Source organism: Juglans regia, chromosome 13 (assembly GCF_001411555.2).
Source record: "Juglans regia cultivar Chandler chromosome 13, Walnut 2.0, whole genome shotgun sequence".
Taxonomy (NCBI): Eukaryota; Viridiplantae; Streptophyta; class Magnoliopsida; order Fagales; family Juglandaceae; genus Juglans; species Juglans regia.
The window spans coordinates 11034888-11057726 of NC_049913.1; the positions used below are offsets into that span (position 1 = coordinate 11034888).

General features: G+C 36.0%; 1 long non-coding RNA gene across 1 annotated transcript; it reads right to left on the reverse strand.

Moving 5' to 3' along the window:
• Window positions 1–7376: 7376 nt before the first annotated feature.
• LOC109014823 lies at window positions 7377–11201 on the reverse strand. The gene is made up of 3 exons (XR_004797991.1): window positions 10933–11201; window positions 9244–9393; window positions 7377–7841 (listed from the first exon to the last, which is right to left on the reverse strand). It is a non-coding gene; the product is annotated as an uncharacterized LOC109014823 (long non-coding RNA).
• Between the last annotated feature and the right edge of the window lie 11638 nt (window positions 11202–22839).

Sequence of the window (22839 nt, forward strand, 5' to 3'; positions counted from 1 at the left end):
GATCAGTTAATATTTGATATATATTATATTCAAGAATTATCTATTTAAATAGTTAGTTTATAATCATGAAATTATTTAAAATACATATTATATATATGTACGACAAATATATATATATATATATATATATATATGAGAATTTTGGGGACTAAGATATTAATTTAGTAGTCAATTCGAATTGGTTGCGGCTTCATCCTCGGCATACAGAGTGGACCCTGAGCATCCCACGATTCCAACCCCGGCCCCTAATTATATTAATTTGGACAACTATATATATATATATATACACACACATTAATATTAGGTCATTTATTACCTTTAGAACTATATATTATTATATCTCTCGGCCAACCTATATATTATTTTATCATGCGAATTAATAAATATGTAAATATTCATTTAAATTAAAAACATATCTAATATATTTCTATAAAAATGGATATATAGCATAAATTGACAGGGATGCATGCATGCGATCGATGCGCGCTTAGGGTTTTGATTAATGGTTTAATTTAGTGGTATTAATAATTCGGAGATAGATGATGCAGATAACGCGCGAATAGGCCGGGGGATATATAGAAAAGTGTTGTTGGATCTCTGGGCAGGCACTTATATATAAATATATATATATATATATGTATATATATATTATAAATAATAGGATCGGAGTAGTCTAATTAATTAGACAAAGACAGCTTATAATAATTAACACCGAAAGATGACGGCTAGCTAGCTAGCTAGCTACATACATATATCATGATCGATGTTGATAAAGGCTTTTTATTAATTTCTTAAGCGGCTTAATTAATTAATTATTAATGCTACAGGCCCTAACTAATTTCATCAGAGCTTTAATTGAAGAGGTAAAAAAAAAACATTAGAAATGACAAGTTTAGATCATCAACCATATTATATTTATATCCGATTGCCAAGCACGCCGACAATGACTCCTAGCTAGTTCTCTAACTAGCTAGGATTAATTTAAGAGTAGCTTTACTATGATAAATAAATTTTATAAAAATAATTTCAAAATTTTATATAGTTTCATGTGTTATGTATATTAGATCTATTTTATAATAATAGTAGTTTTATAACAATTTGACGCGTACTATGTATTTAAGTTACATCGATAATTTGTGAATCTACTTTTATAAAATCTATTTATGGCTAAAACTTTTTTCTTAATTTAAAGTAATTAATTTGCATATATATATATATACAAATATATATGCAGTATACTGCATGCATATATATATATATAATATAAGGTTTTTTCATGAAATACATATAATATATATATATATATATATAGTTCAGTTTATTTAATTTTTTTTGTATATTGACACACTGTACACTAATTTTCTCAAAGAAATAAGGTTTTAGCTTGCTAACCAGTGAAGATTGATGAATTTTGACCAGTTCGTTGGTGATTTTGATGTGATCTACGGCCTCTAGTAGGCTGATTTTTGTAGGATACTTTCCACGTCCAAGTTAGGTGAGACGTACGCTTCAATCAAAAGAGAGAGAGAGAGAGAGAGATATATATATATATATATATATATATATATATATTCAATGACGACTCTCATAATCCATGGATTAATTCTAATTTTGGTAGAAAAAATTAATATTGCTTCGTTTGACATGATGAGATATTGTTCAAACTTCAAATCCAAGCAAGAAGATCAGTATCGTTTTGGAAGTGTCGTACGTATTTCAAACCAATTTTGAATGGTGATTGATTATAAGGGGTTTTACCGTTATGTTTGGTCAATCATGCTTTGTTTCATAATTTTTCTATTATATATGACAAGGGTTTAATTAATTTTTTAATTAGTAATAGTTTAATTAGGGTTATAATTAAATATTGTACGTGTAGCATCAATATTTAATTTTTTACGTTTTTACAAATAAAAGGTAGAGTTTTTATCATTGGCAATATTGATACCCAAAATTAAAAAAGATCACCTTGCAATTAGATATATTAATCATCAATTTCCTGTACATGATTAAAACATTAAGGTAAAGGCACTTGGATTCATGCGTTCCCAAACAAGACCCAAGCCACCCATGGGCACTTGGATATAATGGATGGCCTCCATTATATTCATTATATATATATGATGTATATGTGGGGGGAACAAATCAGGTGGATGCGTTTTAACAAGAAATGGATGTACCAAAGTATAATCATGCATGTTATCATAATTCCACTTGTATCCCAGCCACCATCATATCAATATTGCCATGCATGCATGCCGGCCTCCTATCAAAGCATCAAGCATATATAAAAATATGGACCGCGCGCTAGCCATTCTCCCCCCGTATCATGTGGTACTACGTACGCCATGATATATGTGGTCCGCATACATTCTGCATCAATCGTTTTCGGGCCATATATCTTAATGTTTAGATCAAATCAGGGCCAAGTCTCATTCATGATATATATAAATATATATATATATATATACACATATATTATATATGTGTGTGTATATATAATATCGTACCATTACTGCATCAATATGATAGAGATCGAACAAATAAGTCACCCTTCTAATTTTGTCAAACAGGTTTTGCTCGATCCTCACATGACTCAATTAATTTTAATGCTAAGCATACGTACGTACGGCCCCAGGCCAACTAATTTATTTGAGCACTTCATTATATAGACGATGCTTGTAGCTAGCTAGCTAGCTTGTGTGTATATATATATGTGTGTGTGTACACACATACATATTATATATATCTACTACATGAAGGGTTTTATGTGCCGACAATTTGGATTATTATAATTATAACGATAATATAATTTCCATTACTTCGTAATTAAAAGATGAAGGGCCAAGATTGCCCGACCGACACAGACTAATAATTAGTTAAACATGATGAGTTGATCAGAGATGAACAGATATACGATGAAGCAAAAAGCGCGGGCCATGCATATATATATATATATATATATGGCTAGCTAGCTACGATACAGTAGGCAGGCAGGCAGAAGCATTGAACCTTGATGAAATCATATATATAAAGGCAGCATCATAAGATTTACTGTTGTTAATTATATAATTAAAATGTCATCATTATATCATATATAGTTGGTGGAGGCAAGGCATGAGGCTATATATATAGCTTGATCTTCATGAACGTCGACCATTTTCGTGTGTTCCCGCCCTTTGAGAAAGTTGCTCCTGATGATCATGAAAGTGACATGTAAACTCATCTCTACCCAAAGACTTTGCACCAAAGTGTTGGGTAGAATCTCAACCGCTCAAGCTATATATTAATGCGACTAGTCATGTAAAGGACCAACACAAAAAGTTAAAATTTTCATATATCAATGAACGATTTCTTCAAACATATTACTAATTATATGGGCCGCTTGTAATTAATTACTTTCCGCGTTCAAGTTTAACTAGAATTTTTCTATTTTAAGCTGATCGATCATGTTGATGAGGACGCGCGTTTCATACTAATATATATATATTGAAACATATATATATAGTAGAATTTAATTTAATTTTTTTTAAATGCAAATTTTGGTCTTGTAAATATAAGTAGCTAGCGTTAATGAATCATGTATGTCCTACATGCAGAGTACATTGATTGATAAATATAATTTCTCATGTGATTAATTATATCGACGGGTCGCTTTAGAATATTATCTTCCAATGTATAATTATAATGTAAGGGACTGAATAGATATGGACCACTAGTAAAAAGTAGTATATGTGGCTTTTTTAGGCAAGGGGCCGGTGAGGGGATCAGCTCATTGGCACATGAAGTACTAGCTAGCACTTGGGTTTGAAAGGGTTTTGGCGCCCTTGATGTGAAAGACCTCATGTGTGATTAAACAGCACAATCACATCATATATAGGCGTGTTAGTGTCGCAAAAACCACTTTGTTTATTTCAAAGGAAAATACGATGAGAAAGGGACAGTTTGACGCGGCAATCCACAATGGCAGACCCACCTCGCTCCAAGGTTTTTCATTTATTTTTTATTAGGCCATAAAGAAATGAATGAACTTTAAAAGGGTACTCCTTCAGTTAATCTAGCTAGCTAGTTGGGAATTTGACCCAATTTATACGTTGATGAGAAGACATTCATGTTATGGTTGTGGACAATACCACATGATCTTTGCTCAAACTCATCACATCGTGTGTGTGTATATATATATTTGATACAGGAGTGGGGGTTCGAATCTAGTTCTCCTATTTGAAGACTAGGCCTTGTGCCATCTGGTCCAAAGGACCTTGGTACATCGTGTGTTTATCTTAATTGGCAGGCATGCATGCAGCTTTGAGCTTAATTTGGGAAGAATATATATATATATATATATATATATATATATTATATATATATTATATATATATATATATATATATATATATATAAGTAGCTGGGGGTTCATCGTGTGTTAGGGTAATATTTAAGGGTCCAGATCGTGGGAGATTAACTTCGTAATTTGCTAGAGCTTTAGTTAGCTGAGTGTCTGACTGGTTCATTATTTCATGACCAAGCTGGTGGGATTATATTGCTCCAATGCTTGCATTATTGCACTCCAGAGTCTTATGCCACTAGCAGGGCAAGTTAATCATGCAGAGGAAAGCCAATGTGCTGATCTCCTAGTGCATGACTTGGATTAATGACTCATTCAACTATATCACGCTTTGTCCTTCTTTTTTTTTTAATCATTTTAAGCAAATGATGTATTGATAATACTAGATGTAGAAGAGAAAAATCTCATTACAAATGCCACATCAGCGCAATAAAAAGAAAAGACAAAAGAAGGAAAGAAAGATCAGTACTTAATGGTTCTTGGATATGACAGTTCATGTATAACTCATAAGTTTTAGGAAAACCATGTTAAATAAAGAGATCATCAAGACAAGCCGAAGTGCAATGCGCCTATAGCAGTTGGCCGGATACTAGAGACTGGGCGCAGAGCTGCATGAAGCTCATCACGTGTGATTTGTGCGGTGCATGAGGCCACATTTTTTAGACTGAAAAATTATTAAGTTGAACTAATCGATGGCCAAAGAGTTTCGGAGTCTTTCATGGGCATAAAAAGTTTTTAAAGATTAAGGTTTTTCTTGTAGTATAAGATGATATTAAAATGTGTGAATATAATAATAATAGTGAAATAGTTTGTAAATAGTAATAAAATAGTTTAAGTTAAGATGTTTTATTGAGTTTTGAGAAATGAGAGAAAAAAAAGTTAAATAAAATTATTATAAAGTTAAAATATTGTTATAATATAATTTTTAATATAATTTTTGTTTTAAGATTTGAAAAAGTTAAATTATTTTTTGTGTTTTGTTTAAAAATTTGAAAAAGTTGTAATGATTAAGTAATTATTAAATGAAAAAAATTAAAGATTTGAAATTGAAAAACTTTTATTTTTTAGTTATGTTCGGAAAGAAAATGAAATGAGATGAGATGGATTGAGATATCTATCTGAGCTGTAAGTTTTGGAGAGTTTTCAAAGATAATGTATCTTTTAATTACCAAAGATATATGATAGTCTCCATGATAGAAGTCGTATAATCAATTAGTTTTCCTTTGCAACTTGATGATCATCTAGCTAGCTAGTGGAAATGGACCAAATTTTCTCTGTGCATGAGTGAGAGAGTGAGAGAGAGAGAGAGGGCATGAAATAAGCAAATTATTAAAGTGGATTCTAAACATGAAGCTTTTTTATTTATTATTTTAAATCTATTTTAAAAGTGGTGTCTGTTGCTCTGCCGAACCATGGGTCTAGGGTACTCTAGGCGATATTCACCTCAACGTGACATTCAGAAAGATGAGGCTGAAAGCAACTTTTGAAAAGGAATCATATTCTAAGGCATCTCAGTCTGCATATTTTCTAAGAATGTTAGGCCAGTTTTCGATCCACTTTAATTAAATGGCATGCAAACACATTTCCCCGGGTGGTTCCTAAAGAATTTTAAAAGGGGATCTATGGTATCACTTTCACACACAAAAGCAATTTTTTTTTGTTCTTTGTTCATTGTATTAAAGCCATCTCAGGCAAATGAAAACTGTAGATCAATAAGAGCAAGCTTCATGCGTTTTGTGTTAAAAATTTACAGAAAGTGTTCTCGATCGTCTTTATATATAATTGGTAAAAGTTCATTTGAACTTCAAGGAGATATCGGTTGTTAATTAATTGCGTTGCTTCCGAGGGAGAAAGGAGACGATCAGACATTGCCTGCCTTGCCTTTAATTTAGGTTAGGAGGACCCTACTAAGATTCAAATTGATGTGCTCGATTGGAGTTTAGTTATAAAAAGTGTTTCCCAGTTGAAGATCATCAGTGATTTCCTTTGTAGGATCCACATGAAGTAACAGGGGCCTTTTTCTATGGTTGATAGCTAAGCACTTTGTTGCTTTGAGAGAGAGAGAGAGAGAGAGAGATTCACCTTGTCTTACTGTTTCGGCAAATACCTCACTATTATTTATTATTTTAATATTATTTTTTACTTATTTTTTACTGTTATTCAATATTCTATAATTATTATTTTTATTATTTTTTTACTACTATTCACAGAATATCTAAAAATACCTCACTATCCAAATGCAACATTACTCAAGTGGGAATATTGGATACGATTCCTCAGCATAATTTGGCTGGCTGCAGTCTGTTTTTGTCCTTTCTCTGAACCCAATGAAGATTTCATCAAACGAAATAACATTTAGAATGGGGGTGGAAAAAGAATACAAGACTAACTACAAAAGTGGAGTAATTTTTTTTTTTTTTTTTTGGGGTAGTATTTGATACCGGACTAACTACTATCATGGATCAACGTAGACGAGATAAAATGATAGAATTTGGCTGTAGTCTGGACAAGGGTCTTTCCAACTGAAACTTTCAGAGATCAATGGACAAGCCTAGGGTTTGTGTTTGGCAGTGATTAAGCTTCTTTTGTGAAGTTTACAGGCAGCAAATACCATTCAGACTTGTCGCCTTGAGAAAGAGTCAAACTGAAAGGAGTAAAAATGGTCATGGCCCATGAAGGCTTTTGCTTTTTCTTACTTAGTGGGCTATAGCTTTGCCTTGTCATGAAGCCCATTTGGTCCTATTCCATATAGAGAGAAGCCAGAATGAGATGCAACACAGCAGTCTCGTTGTTATCTATGACTCAGAATAGCACCCTCTCTAGTCTCTATTTCACTTGAAATGGATAACAGTACTTCCAGTTATGGATTTCAATTGATGAAAGAAATTTCGGGATTATGATTTACAACGGCTCCTACATCTTTGATGACTTTCATAATCCTCTCCTAGCTTTTGGACATTTGTGCTAATGCCTTTCCTCCAAACACATACCCAAAGAAACGAAATTTCCCCTGATATTCAATAACTGCCTCTTGAATTCATTCATTGATGTGCTTCATCTGAGAGAATACATAAAATAGTTTTACTATTTCCCAAGGCAAATAACTAGCATGTAGAAGAGGCTCCAGATACCACAAAGATGATTCACATTATCCATATGAGTTGTATAAACAAAAGCAAGCTTTTGGCTTTTGTGCCTCTCAAAGATATGCTCCAACTGTTCGTAGCTCCTCTTATTACACGATATAGGACAAACTCAGTGAAAAAACCGAATATGATTCTTGTTTTGCATGGTATCGTATTCAATAAATTAACAGAGAAATTAAAAGAGAACAAAGAATATAGTTCATCATTATTGAATAACCTGGACACCAAACATTCCTTCAGGCTTGACAACATAGCCAGATTTCTCCTCGAGGAAGGATGCAACCTTGAACTTGATTCTTCTTCTTTTTTTCTTCCCTCCATTCAGATTGGAGTTCTTCACTATCAGCAAACTGTGGACAACTAAAAAAGGACCTGTTAAAATACGACATGTACAGAGCTGATATGACAGTTATAGATGGGAAGGAAACGAAAACAAGTTTATGCACATGAAAATACATAACACGCACATCAAATATGGCAACACTCAAATTCAGCAGTAACCAGATAATTTTGGCTGTTTTGAAACTTTCTTTCTTATAGTAAGCACATGAAAAGCATTGGCAACTCATATTCATATGTTGTTCAAGAGTATTTATCACACTATAGCAACCAAGGCAAATAACTCACATTGTAAATATTGAGTAGTGATGTGATTAGGACCACAAATATTCAGTAACTACTTTTTCCCAGGGTATACATCATTTCTTACAATTTCCCAGGGATTGACAGTCTGATAAAAGATGCTTTAATCAACCAAGAGATAAACAAAAAAATCATACTCAGGAATAAGCAAATTCCATTGCACTTGAGTACATGGGAGTCTGTGACTAGCAATGCTTCCACTGAAGTTTTAAGAATGTAACCATAACAAACAACTCACATTGTAAGTATTGTTGCTCTAACTGATAATGAACACAGCTGTATCATTCCTCAAGTCAACTTTCAGCAACTTCCCACTGCCCCCATCTTTTGTGATATCCTGTTTGAATAAGCTATACTAGTATCTAAGTTTATATCCTCATGCAGTACAATTTAATTTTTTCAGTGCCCAGAAAGCAGGAAGCAAGCCACCCTAATCCCCCATACCCAAGTGCAGCATCTGTTTCTAGTGAATAATTAACTGACAGAATTTAGGCACTTGAAAAGTAGCAAGTCTGTGTTAGGTTAGTGTATGCCAGTGGAATCCTCATGCTGGATAAGTTTCTGTGTTTGAAAAAAATATTTTCAGTAACAAGTCCGTGTTAGGCTTTCAATTTTTGTACTCTCACAAAATTACTTTTTGAATGTCACTCTTGGAGTCGTCAAAGTCACAAGTCAAGAGTTTTAGGTAATATTTGAAGTTCAACTAGCTGAGAGAACTTTTTTTTTTTTTTTTTAATATAAGTAAACGATTATATTGATATTAATAGGCATAGCCCAAGTACACAAGATGGTATATTTAGGAAGAGGAAATAGAAACTAGGAAATCATGAAAATTGAGGCCACAAAAATCCACAGCTGTGGCCCATAGAACTAGCTGAGAGAACTTTATTACTTGAAGACTAGAAAGTCCAAATTGCTAACAGATTTATTTGGAAATCAATAAGTCAATCACTTCGTTTATCTACTAAGTTGCTAAATTACATTAGTCTGAAGCTCCTAACGGCTCAACTGTAACTATATGTGGCTAACGGGTTTGTTCCCTTTTCCAAGATTACCATTATGTCATAGAACCAAATGGCATGAAACTACGACTAATTTTCATTTACTCACCTAGAAGTGATCCACAAGAGCAGATGAATTGATGTATTGTCGAACTATCTGACCAGCCTAGCTACATCAATCATGCCCCATCTTTCTCAAAGCCTCTGCATAAGCCCCTGAAAGCTCTAAATCCCCAATTGCTTTTAGCAATGCTCTACCCTGCAATAATAAGAAAAATAATTAAAAATACCCTCCTGAAAGTAATGTGCAGACAAGAATTAATTATCAGTGGCTGTAACTAACAGAAACCCAATAAAAACCTATAGATACTCCATATACAGATAACATGCCTACTTTACATTCATCTTCTCATAGTAATAATAATTAGCATTTCTATTTATGATATTGGTATCGCGAACACCATCCGTGGTCTGGAAAAATTGCTTGGGGAGCTCAAACCGGTCAAGAGAAACTGATGGCGTGAACTCTGTGTGATATTTAAGACTTGACACTATGGATGCTGTGCATCTGTAATGAAGGTATCTGGACCATGCACTGGCATCTCCTAAAAAATGCTGGAAGTGTGAACCTTTTTGGTAGTATACCTATAAACAAATGACAGCAGTGGACAAGCTTGTCCAAGTGTAGGAATGGGGGGCGCCCACAGTGGCAGCACCCCTTGGTCGTACATGTAACGCCTGGTCATTATGGTTGGACGTTACACTTGCATTGAAACGGGCACTTCATTACAAGATAGGAGCTGGCCTATAATGGCCAGCCAAGGAGGCACGTACAGAGAAACTCATGTAGAGCTTCTTTTGATTCTTTCCTTGTTCCCTTAGAAAGATCACAAAGAAAAATAGGATTCTCTCTCTCAAATGTCTCTCTGGTCCCAGTATATAGGTTGTGGAATATGTGAGTATTGTCTTGGTCTTTACCACGTGGCACACGCCACCATTGCTGAGGATGAATTTGGACGAACAGCAACAGTGAAAGGTCCGTGGAACAACCACGCCCGATCCAAGATTTTCTGCTTGAGGTAAACGCTTATGCTATGTACTCTAATCTAAGGTTTCCAACACCAAGAGAGGAACATAGGAAGGGAGCAAAATGATATTCAGTTATAGCTCTTCAGCCATGCCCATGTCATAACAATCACAACGCAGTATGACTCAAGCTCGAACATGGGAATAATCTGCTTTCCTCAAATAAAATGATTACACGGTAAAGCAGATAGTAGGATTTCAATGATTTGTTAAGGGAAACCTTGCCCACATGGTCATGTCAAGATGTGACTAGATTCGAATTATCACTGCTTGAAATGTAAACTGATGGGAGAAGGCAAAATTTCAATAAGCACAGAAAGCACACTGACTAAACAAGATGGTTGCCATAAGAAGGCACCAAAAGTGCTGTATGTAGAAAATTCATACAGGCAATAGGAATGCCGGTTGAAGAATTGTTTCTTTACTATGAGAGAAACCGTGCCTGCTAGTTTGGGCAATTTCTCTTCATGCCAAACGTATAGAGCTCATAGCTTATAAAGCAAAGTTCTCTGTCCATATCCAACCGTACCGTTAAATCGAATCGTAATCTTAAGAAATACAATTTCAGTGGTACTTTATACATCGAAGAGATTAAATCACACCAACATGTGAATGAACTCTAAACTCCAACCACTCCTGAACATAATACCAAAAATTCAACACAAATAAGGATACCGAACATGATCATATTTATAAAAGAGCCTAGATTTACCGTAACAAATGGTGACTAAATAGGAAAAGAACAACAAACTTTCATCTTGGGTAACGGGTTGCTTCAGCTCCTGCTTTTGATTATTAGCAGCGTTCTCGACTGAAAGTTTTCTTCGTGAACAACTGGAACACGGATTCTGATGAGGAACAGCTCGAATTTTCGAAAGGGTTAACATAAAGTTGGAATGGGAAACGAACTTTCATGTAGTGGAAGTTGATGAGAATGGTAAAGACTAGAGACGCCGTCTCTCTCCAACCTTCCAATCTAGTTTAGAGTAGTGTGATTACCGAGGAGAGAAAATCAAAAGGATTTGTGTATATTTTTGTTAGAATAATACTACGTATATTTATCGATATTTATAGAATATACAAATATCATAGAGTTTTTTAAAAAAAAATTATTATTTTTTATATATATCTCATATATATTTATTTTTTATTATACGATATTTGCATACTCACAACTTAACTATCAACATTTTTTTTTTGATTAAGATACTATCGTCGATAGGATAAAAGGTACTGATAGCCGGATGACAAGTGCAATCTTTTTTTTTTTTTTTACATATTTTTTAAACATGTTTTTTTTAAATAAAAACACCAATTTATTAATAAACAAGATTATTTAAAAAAAAATAACAAAGTATCTATCGAATTGGGGGATTCGAGATCCAATTCAAGGGTCTCCCGGATTTTCCTTTTTGTTATATTCAAACTCATTAAAATTAAATAATTTTAAATAAATTATAATCTATTAGATAATTATATAAATATTAAATCTATATCATTTTGAGAAATTGTGTTCATATCCATGACAAATAGACTCGAGAATCATCACCTATCTCAACACGTGTATGGCTTAGGAAAGTCTCCCAAATACAACAAAAATAGTAAATGAGTAGTAAGAGGGTAGTAACCCTATCATTTTCCTTATTCTATATGATCCACATACCTTATTAGAGCATCATCCTTCTAAGACTTCCCCAACTTAAATCTACAATTGATTTCCATAAGATTCCATTTTCTTGTTTGTGTCGCCACAACTATTTATATATAAGAATTTAGATTGAATTTCATCAAATTATGAATTCTCAATCCATCCCTAAGTATTGCTGTGCAAACAATTAACCAGTTCATTATATCGAATTTGAACTATGAGAATTGAGTTGAGATGAGATGAGAGTTGAGTTGAAAGTTGAATAAAATATTATTTTTTAATATTATTTTTATTTTAAGATTTGAAAAAGTTGAGTTATTTATTATATTTTGTTTGAAAGTTTAAAAAAATTATAATAATTAGATGAGATGAATTGACATCAACTTATTATCCAAACAATACCTAAATAAGAAGAAAAATTATATTCATCAACCCACACACCACACTTTTTTTATTTTTATTTTTTTTCTTACCAAATGTATGGTATATGAATAATGAGTAGAAAAATTCAATTAGTTTAAGAAGAATAAAATAAAATTTTTTATAAATAAATAAAAGTGTGATGTGTAGTGTGTGAGAAAGATGAGTAGCAAAACTCAAATAAGAAATGGAGTCAATAGTATTCTTCGATATTAAGAAATTAAAAGAAGAAAAATACTAGGACTTGTTGTCACTAGGTCGAGTATGCTTCAGGTTATGTATAAGTCAATTAAATTCGACTCATTTATTATATGTGTGAGGGGAGTAATCCCCAAGGCTGGGCTAAGAGAGTGGGCTTGGTCCACGAGGCTCGAAGAATCTCAGGGCCCGAGGACAACGCACGCTGGCAAAAGGATAGAAGGCAAGACAGTTTGACAGTGCAACTGGCCGACAGTCAGGGACATCCCATGTCCCTGAACCCTGGCATCCAGACAGGTCAAAAGGATGGACGTACCTGATTGGAATCATGCCACATTTAATGCATCCCGGGGCTTAGCACATCACGACGTGCCTCCTGGGGTGTTAGTGACAGCCACAATCAAGCCTAGCAAATATGCAGTACAAGAAGAAGTTGGCAAGGACACCCGACCCCCAGTACAGAGCTGCACATCCATTACCTCCACCTCGAGATTTGCCCTGGCCAGGTATAAATACCCCATCTCTTAGCCAACCAAGTCCTAGCACGGGAATGCTATGCTCGAGAACTGAAGCCAGAGGCCAAGGAGGTCCGAGCTCTCGAAGGAGTATGAGAGGGTGCCGACCTGCCCCCACCTCTAACCCTGATAGAGCTGGATAAATAAGTGAGGGACGAGCATGCACTACGGTAAGCAGAGCCTAACAAGCTTTTGGAATTGGTGTTCTTGGATCTGCAAAGGCTCGAATGGACCCTCTGGGTGGGAACCAAAATGGCTCCCGAGCTTAGAAGATCTATAAAGCTGCTCCTCATCGAGCACCAAGACGTGTTTGCCTAGAGCCAAGAAGAAATGCTCGAAATCGACACAACAGTCATTGAACATCACTTGAGTGTGGATCCCAAAGCAAAGAAGGTCAAGCAAAAGCATCACAACTTTAGAGTAGAGAAGTATGCGGCCATCGCCGGGAAGCCCACTATCCTGAATGGCTTTCTAACGTGGTCCTAGTGAAGAAGACGAATGGGAAGTGGAAGATGTGTATTGACTTCACCGACCTAAACAAGGCCTGCCCTAAGGACATCTTTCTACTATCGTACATAGACCTAATAGTGGATTTGATAGCTGGGCACCCCTGCTCAGTTTCATGGATGCATACTCCAGGTACAATTAGATCAGGATGAACCCAGAAGATGAGGAGAAGACGGCCTTCATCACTGACCGGGGACTTTACTGCTACAAAGCTATGTTGTACGGTCTAAAGAATGCCAACGCAACTTATCAACAACTGGTTAATCGGATGTTCAAGAAGCAGATTGGATGTAACATAGAGGTATATGTGGATGACATCTTGGTCAAGAGCAGGAAACCTGAGCAGCATATCACCAACTTCAGGAAGCTTTCTCAATACTGAGGAGATACCGGATGAAGTTTAACCCGCTGAAGTGTGCCTTTGGCATCAAGTTGAGGAAGTTCTTGAGCTTCACGGTCTAGGAGATAGGAATTGAGGCCTACTCAAAAAGGTTGATGCGATAGTAAGTATGCTACCACCGTTAACAATTAACGAGGTCCAGAGGCTGGCAGGGAGAGTGGTGGTCCTAAGCCGTTTCATCGCAAGATCTACCAACTGCTACCTCCCCTTTTTCAAGGTCCTCAGAAAAGTGCGGGAGTGGGACGCCGAGTGCGACCGGGCCTTCAGCGAGTTGAAGGAGTATTTAGCCCACCCACCACTTCTCAGCCAAACTGAGTCGAGGGAAAATTTGACTATATACCTGGCAGTGACCCCGAACTTCATGTCCGCTATCCTAGTCCGCAGCAAGGGAGGAGACCAACAACTTGTCTATTACACAAGTCGTACTTTTTGCGGAGCCAAGGCTAGATACTCCCGAACGGAGATGCTGGCGTTTGCATTTGTCATTACCGCAAGCCAGCTGAGGCCATACATCCAAGCCCACCCGATGAAGGTACTCACTGATGTTTCCATTAGAAAAATACTACAGAAGCCCGACATGTCTGGCCGGATGACGAACTGGGCAAGTGAGTTAATCAAATTCGACTTCGAGTACCTCCCTCGCACAACAATCAAGCTCGCTTATGAAATCGGCATCTCCGTTGCCGTCTTCGTCACTGTAGCTGTTGCAGTTTCCATCACCATCACCATAGCCTTCCGTGACTCCGTCTTCATCTCTATCGCTGAAGGTAAGAAACCCTAAATCTACTTTAATTTTTTGTAATTTATATTTTATGGAATGAAGATTGGAGGAAGGATGAGGTTTAATCAGAGATGAATGATGAGATTTTGTAAATTATGTGTTGTGGAGAGTTGATTGTGCATATGGTTTGAATGATTGATGAACGATGTGTACTATGTAATCGTGTGTGAATCTGTCCGTAATTTATTTTTTTATTTTTTTTTAAATACCTTAATTTAGGGTAGGGGTGAAAACCGACGTCTTCGACGTGGTTTTTGGACAAAACCGACACCTACCGACGTCTGGAAAAATGGGGGAGGTGCCGACATAACTGATCGAGGCGATCTCGGTCTGCGTCGATTCTCTGGTAGTTCTACTGAAAGAATAATGAGAAAGACTAAGAGAGAGAGAGAGATATATATATATATATATGTATATGTATGCATAGGAGAGAGAGAGAGTTATAGAGGAGAGAGAGTTGCAGAGATCAAATTCAGGAAGAAAAGGATTCAGGAAGAAGAAGACTCTTACGAAACGACGCCGTTCCACTTAAGTTTAAGTGGAACAGTGTCGTTTCAGACTTATTAATTTTTTCTTACATCCTTAATAAAACAACGTTGTTCCACTTAAGTGTATATTAAAAAAAAAGATTTTATTATATCAGTCGGTTCAGCGGTCCGGTCCAGCTTCAAACCGAGACCGAACCGCTGAACATCGGTTTCTTGAAATTTTCACTGCATGCCCAACCGGTTCCGGCTGATTCCTGACGCGGCCGATCGGTTCGCGTCGATGGCGGCCAATGGCGTCGGTTTCAGTTCAGCCCTAATTTAGGGTTCCAATTTGAAACCCTAAAGATTGGAATCCCAAATTATTTTAGGGTTTCGATTTACCCTAAAATAATTTAAGGGTTTCAAAGATTGAACCCTAAAGTAATTTTGTGGTTTCAAAAACTGAACCCTAAATTAATTTGGAGGTATACCTGTCCTCATAATCTGACTGATTTTCTCTTTGTTATAATGAACTAACATCCTTTGAATTCAACTTAAACCCTTCACGCTATTGATTAGTTTTATTTTTTAGTTAGCTACAAAAATCTTGATCACCAATCTGTTTGTATCGTATTTTAGGTAGCTCAACATGATCACCAATCTGTTTGATATGTTGTTTGATTCATGGTTTTCAAACTTTCATTTGACAAATAGTTAATTGTTTGGACAGTGATTATTGTTCAAATTTAGATCTTTCACATTATTCTGGAGAAGATCAATAGACTTTACCAACATAGAAAGTAAAGTTATTTTAAAATCAATAACTAGAAGAGTCAAATTTAGATCTTGCCTCAAAGTTGATAGTATGGCGCACATATCAATAAATAAATAATATATATATTTAGAAAAAAATCTATTTATTATTTAATTTATGAATACACGCAATACACTAGTATTCATAATGATCTCCTGTTTTTTTATACTCATCCAATCCGAAAGTTGTTTTATTTCTTCCATACACAATGATGCTCCGTCTAGATCTCTTTTTAGTTTGGGTATTTAATTTTTTTTATGTTTGATGTTTTTAATTTGGATATTTCACTTTTTTATGTTTGATGTTTGATCTTTCGTCTTCCAATATATATGTTAATGTTTAGATGTTAATTGTTTGGCATGTTGCTATATTTGTTATAATTTCAGATTTCTTATTTGCTTGAGTTCATGGATACGCCAGCAAATTCTAGTATGAGCTATCATTTCAATGCTCAGGGTACCCCTATCCCTACCCTTACCCTTACCCTTACACCTACCCCTGTTCCTACTTCTACTCCAACCCCTACCTCTGACCCGACACCTACCCTTACGGCACCTTGCCCAGCCTCCAAGCCCAATAAGAAACATGCTTCCATAGTTTGGGCTCATTTCACCAAACTAGAGGGTGGTGACCTCAATTAGGGGTGTAACCGGTCCGGTTCAGTCCGATTTTGGACAAAATCTAAGACTGAACCGGTATGTACCAGTTTTATATTTTTCAAAACCGATTACGCACCGGTTACCCTCCTAAACCGGTACTTTCGGTTTTACCGGTTTTCGGTCCAGTTTTCCAATTTTTTTAAAATGTAAATTTCACAATTTGTCATTAAAATTTGTTTATTAAAAAAAAAAAACTAATTTAAAAAAAAAAACTATTTTATACTTTTATAAATATATTAGACTATATAATAGTACTAATATTAGACTATTGGTATAGTTATAAATTTTATAATAGTATTAGTTATAAACTATATATTTAATATTAGTATTAGTTATAAACTTTTAGTAAAAACTTGTAGTATTAATTATAAGTATAACTACAGTCATTAGTCTATATTAGACTATTAATATTAGTTATAAACTTTTAGTGATTTAGTATTAACATTTTATGTAATAATTTATAAATTATAATAAGAAATTATTTCATATATGAATATATATAATTATATATATTATATATAAAAATTTCACATAAAAATTTATAATTATACATAATATATAAAACTTATATATATTAATATATATAATATTTTGTATAAAACTTACATATACAATAATACAAATATTATTTTTTTTATATATTTTTTATCAACCGGTCCGGTTCGGTCTAGTCCGAAAAATCCTAAAACTGGAACCGGACCGGAACCGGCCAGTTTTCACATTCTAAGAACCGGTCCAAAACCGATCCGGTCCGGACCGATTTTCCGGTTTGAATTTACACCCTTAACCCCAATAACCCTCAAGCCAAGTGTAACCATTATTAAAAAATTTATAGATGCCACTATACGAAACATGACACCTCAAAATTAAAGGTGCACTCTGGAAATCAATGTAAAAAAAGTCCAATATTAAGATCATTACAAGAGAAGAGTCAATCTAGGCTAGAAATTGGACTTAAAAAAATGGCGAATGAGACTAGTGGGAGTACAACTTTGAGGGGGTATACTAAGTATGATCCCAATGAGTGTAGAAGACACCTAACTAGTATGGTCATCATGAATGAGCTACATTTTCAAGTTGTTGATGGGAAAATGGTTCCAAACGTATTCTCGCTACTTGAAACCAAAGTTTAATATTCATTCTCGTCACATAGTAGCAAATGATGTAAAAAAATATTTTTAGTCTGAAAAATAGAAGTTGAGTGGTGAATTGGCTGGTCAATTTGTCTGCCTTACCACTAGTATTTAGACATCAGTCTAAAATTTTAATTATATGTCTTTAACTGTGCATTTTGTTGATTGTCATTGGACATTACATAAGAAAATTATAAAATTTTATCAAATCACCGATCACAAGGGTGAGACAATTAGAAAGGTCTTGGAGGACATAATAAAGGAGTGGGGGTTGACCCGAGTTGTTACAGTCACATTTGATAATGCATTGTCTAATGAAGTCATATTGGGACATTTAAAGACCTATCTTAGAGAGACAAATAAGAAGATTTTGGGTATGAGTGTTTGCATGTGAGATGTGCGGCACATATTCTGAATCTTATTTCCATTGATGGTTTGAGGGATCTTCATAACTTAATTGCTCGGGTCAGGACTACTGTGAGATGGGTGAGATCTTCTCTTTCGAGGTTGGAGAAATTCAAGATTACTGCGAGGTCTGCGGCCCTAACATCCAAGAAAGGCCTTTATACTGATATGCCTACACGATGGAACTCAACTTTTTTTATGTTGGAGGCGGTCCAAGAATATAAGTTGGCATTTGCATTATTGGGTGATGAATACATCCAATATATTAAATATTTTGATGATCACGAGGGATTGGGAAAACCTATAGATGATGATTGGGAAATTATATATATTTTTGTAGAGTTTTTTAGATTTTTTTATGAGATCACCACGACGATATCTGGAAGTTTGTACCCTACATCTCATCATTTATGTCAGCAAATATGTAGGGTAAAAGAAGAATTAGATAACATGATCGCGGGTGGTCACATTAGGTTGCGAGAGATCACATTGGTTATGAGGTCAAAGTACGACAAGTATTGAGGAGATTTTACTAGGGCTAATATTTTGTTATATGTAGTTGTCGTCCTTGACCCGAGGTTTTAAGGTGGATGGCATGGTATTTGGATTGGACCTTGCGTACGAGCAAGTATGGGCGAAGCTTATTGTAGCAATGGTTCGGAAAACCCTTAGTAGATTATTTGATGAGTTTATCGTCCTGCAGGGTGGTAATATTGCTGCACCTACGCCTACTCCACACAGGTTCCAAAAGTTGAGATTGGGAAAAGACGTAAATTGGACGGAGGTGAGAGGTTTGAGCATACCCCTTCATCCGGAGTTCTGTAGAGGCTCAGTCAGAGATAGACATATACTTAGCAGCAGAGCTTCTACCATTTTCACGAGATTTCAATATATTATGTTTGTGGAATGTGAATGTCGTGAAGTAACCCATCCTTGGAGAGATAGCCTGCAGTCTTTTGGCCATCCCCGTTAGCACAGTAGCCTTAGAGTCGTCTTTTAGCACCGGAGAGCGTGCATTAGATTCATTTCGAAGTTCATTAGCTCCTACCACTATGAAGGCTTTGATTTGCACGCATAATTGGATCAAAAGAACTCCAATTTATGTTCTGGATGTTCTTGAGTATGAGGAGGCCGACATCGAGGAGGAGGGTGGTGATCAGCCTGGATCTGATATTTATTTTAATTTTATTTTTTAATTTCTTATTAATTAATTTATTTTTATTTAATTGGTATTCATTAATTTCATTTCAAATTTAATTGTTATAGTGATACATGAGACGGCGTCTACGGCTACCTCCGATGTAGTATGACTTTGTATTGGACCCACCATTGCCATGGTTTGCACAATGTGTCCCTTATTTATTTTTTGCATTTATAATTTTATATCATATTTTAATATATAATTATTTTGCTTGTATGCTTTTTAGCTTTTATATTTTCAATATAATATGCCGAATCCTAATGACCAATCTATGCTCATCTGCCTTATCTTCATCTCAAATTCCAATGGCCCAATTCCAATCTCATATTGGTTAGTACTTATAATATTTTGTGTTTTAATTTTTTAGATTTTTGTTTCATTTTATAACTTTATAACTCTAATTTGTTTTATTTTGAACTTATTAATATTTCAGGTTTTATAACTTATTAACTTTTATAATTTTGATTTTCAGTCTCACAGCAGTCGACACAACTCATCACTTAGTGAACTCAATGCCACAGCACCACCCAAATTGATCAAATTGAAAAGTTATAATTTCGTTAATTTACAATTAAGTGTAATGTTGCTACAATAGTTAATAGTATAATTCATTAATTTGTAATATTTTTAGAGGAGTTTGTAATATTATAATAATTTAATAGTTCTCTTAATTTGTATAATTGTAAATTGTAATAGTTTAATGCTTTAGTGATGATTATTACTTAATTAGTTAATAGTTGAAACCTAGTATATAGTTAATAGTTATATATATATATTTTAATTTTTAAATATATTTATTTATTTTAATTAAATTATGGACCAAAAGTGGGCCAAAAATGGATTATCAGCCAGAAGTGATCCAAAAATAGATTTTGAGCCATTTAGGGCCCAAATAAATGAGCTGGGCTGAAGGCCCAATAGGGGGGGTGCAGGGGGGCGGATGGATGGTCGCCCACTCCCACACCTCAACAAGCGGATGGGGTACCCTGCCCCCGCATGGACGCAGATGGGGTACAGGAAAAAATTCCCCCACCCCGCCCATGCAAGGGCGGGTAGCATTCCTATGGGGCGTGTAGGGGTGCACATTGTCATAGAGCTTGGGGAAGAGCATAACTACGCAATCAAACTTGGTTTCAAAACTACCAACAACGAGGTCGAGTCCAACGCACTACCGATAGGAATGTCAGTAGCCAGGTCACTGGGAGCCACTGAGGACTCAGGCAAAAACAACAAGGATTGAGAACTGAGGACTAAGATGAAGAACAACGAAGGACTCAGGCAAAAACGATAAGGACTAAGATGAAGAAGGTGATGAACACGAACTGGGATTGAAAAGGAGTGACGCAAACCTTGAAAATGTAAGGAGGGAGAAGCCATATATAGGGTCGCACGTGAACCGAGGCACCATTGATGTTACGGGTAGGTGGCCTCTAGAAGCCCAAACGGCACAAGGTTGCGCAGGCGTGTGAAGCCACGTCAAACACGTGGAGAGCACGGGCCAATGAACGACCCAGGACATGGGAGACGCGCCCTATCCGATCCAACCCTCGGGAGACATGGGGACTGCAGACATGGGAGGTCACATCGAGCGCGTGGAAAGCACGGACCAATAAACGGCCCTAGACGGAGAGAGGCCGGAGGCGCGCCTCCACCCAATCCAACTGTAGGTGGCCTCGGGAAACCCAATCAACGTAGGGCTATGCAGATATGAGAGGTCATGTCAGGCACGTGGAGAGCACGAGCCGATAAACGGCCCAGGACATGGGGAGGGGCTCCCCACCCTATCCAACCATCGGGAGACGTGAGGACTACGAAATTGGTGACACCCACGTCAAATGACATGAGTAGCTGACCTCTGGAAGCCCAACCAGTGCAGGGTTGTGGAGACATGGGAGGTCACGTTGAGCGCGTAGAGAGCACGAGCCAGTACACTGCCTGAGACAAGAAAGGTATGCCCCGAATTCAACGATCGGGAAGTTGGAAAGACAAAGTGCCCTTATAATGACGACAGGGGAACGACCACGAGGAACGCCCTCGAGGAAGGCACGACAAGAATGTTTTGAATTCCCACCACACGTGTGCTAGGAATTCACGGGAGTACTATGAGGGGAGTAATCCCAGGGGCCAGTCCGAGGGAGTGGGCTCTATCCACGAGGCCCAAAGAATCTCAAGGCCCGAGGACAAGGATTGGGCTAGGGTGACCCAGGAGGTGAAGCGACCAAGCAAAGCATGCTGACAAAAGGACAGGAGGCAGGACATTCTAACACCGCAACTGGCCGACAGTCAGGGACATCCCTTGTGCCTGAACCACAAAGTCCAAACAGGTCAGAAGGATAGACTTGAACCACGCCACATTTAATGGAATAGAGACGGGCATGCCACAACAGGAACCACGTTGCATTTAATACATCCTGAGGCTCGACACGCCACAACGTGCCTCCTGGGGTGTTAGTGACAGTCACAGTTAAGCTTGGCAAATCTACAGCACAATAGGGAGTTGGCAGGGACACCCGACCCCGGTACGGAACTGCACATCCATTACCTCCACCTCGGAATTCGTCCCGGCCAGGTATAAATACCCCATCCCTCAACTAGGGGAGGGATTCAAACTCTTTCATACTTCAGTTTACATTCTCTCTTTCTCTCCATCCCAACAACTAACTTAAGCATTAGAGATATCACGGCCCCTGAAACTCCCATTCTCTATCTCAACAGGATCCAAACCGAACTCAACAACGTGGAGTTGCCCAGGTCATGAAACACAACATAAAAAAATATAAGTTAACACGTTTTAGTTATGGTTTTAGATGAGTTTATTTAATAGGATTTTTTTATAATTTAATTTCTCAATGAGAGGAACCTTGCTTTCTTAATTTCGTGATTGATTACTATCTTATATTAGTAAAAATGATAATGATGTGTATACAACTTTTTTTACAATTTTTTTATATAATTATATTTTAAAATGAGAGTATTTTTATAAAATTATATTATTTTAATAATATATTTTATAAAAAAGTAAATCTTACTTAAAATATGAATATATAAAAAATTGTTAGATGTATGTCATCTTCTCATAGAAAAACAAATTATAATGATGAACAATGGTCAATGATAAGGTAATGCGTTTGGCCCCTGTACAATCTATTTGATTCGTTCATTTTTATTTCCAATGTTTTTTTAATTATAAAACAAATAATCAGAATAATTACACTCATCCAAAAATTTTACAGTTTATTCAGTTGATAATATTACTCTAATTTTGTATAGAATTTACATGGGATCCGTTTATCGTGTAAGCGTACGGATGGATCCTCGATTAAAGCGGCATCATTACCCTCCTCTCTCCTATTATTTATTTATTTTTATATTTTGCAATAAACGAACAAAATTTGTCAGCCATCAGAGATTCAGAAGCCAACGGCATGCAATATTTTTTTTTAAAAAAAAAAAAAAGGCACTCCAACGGTC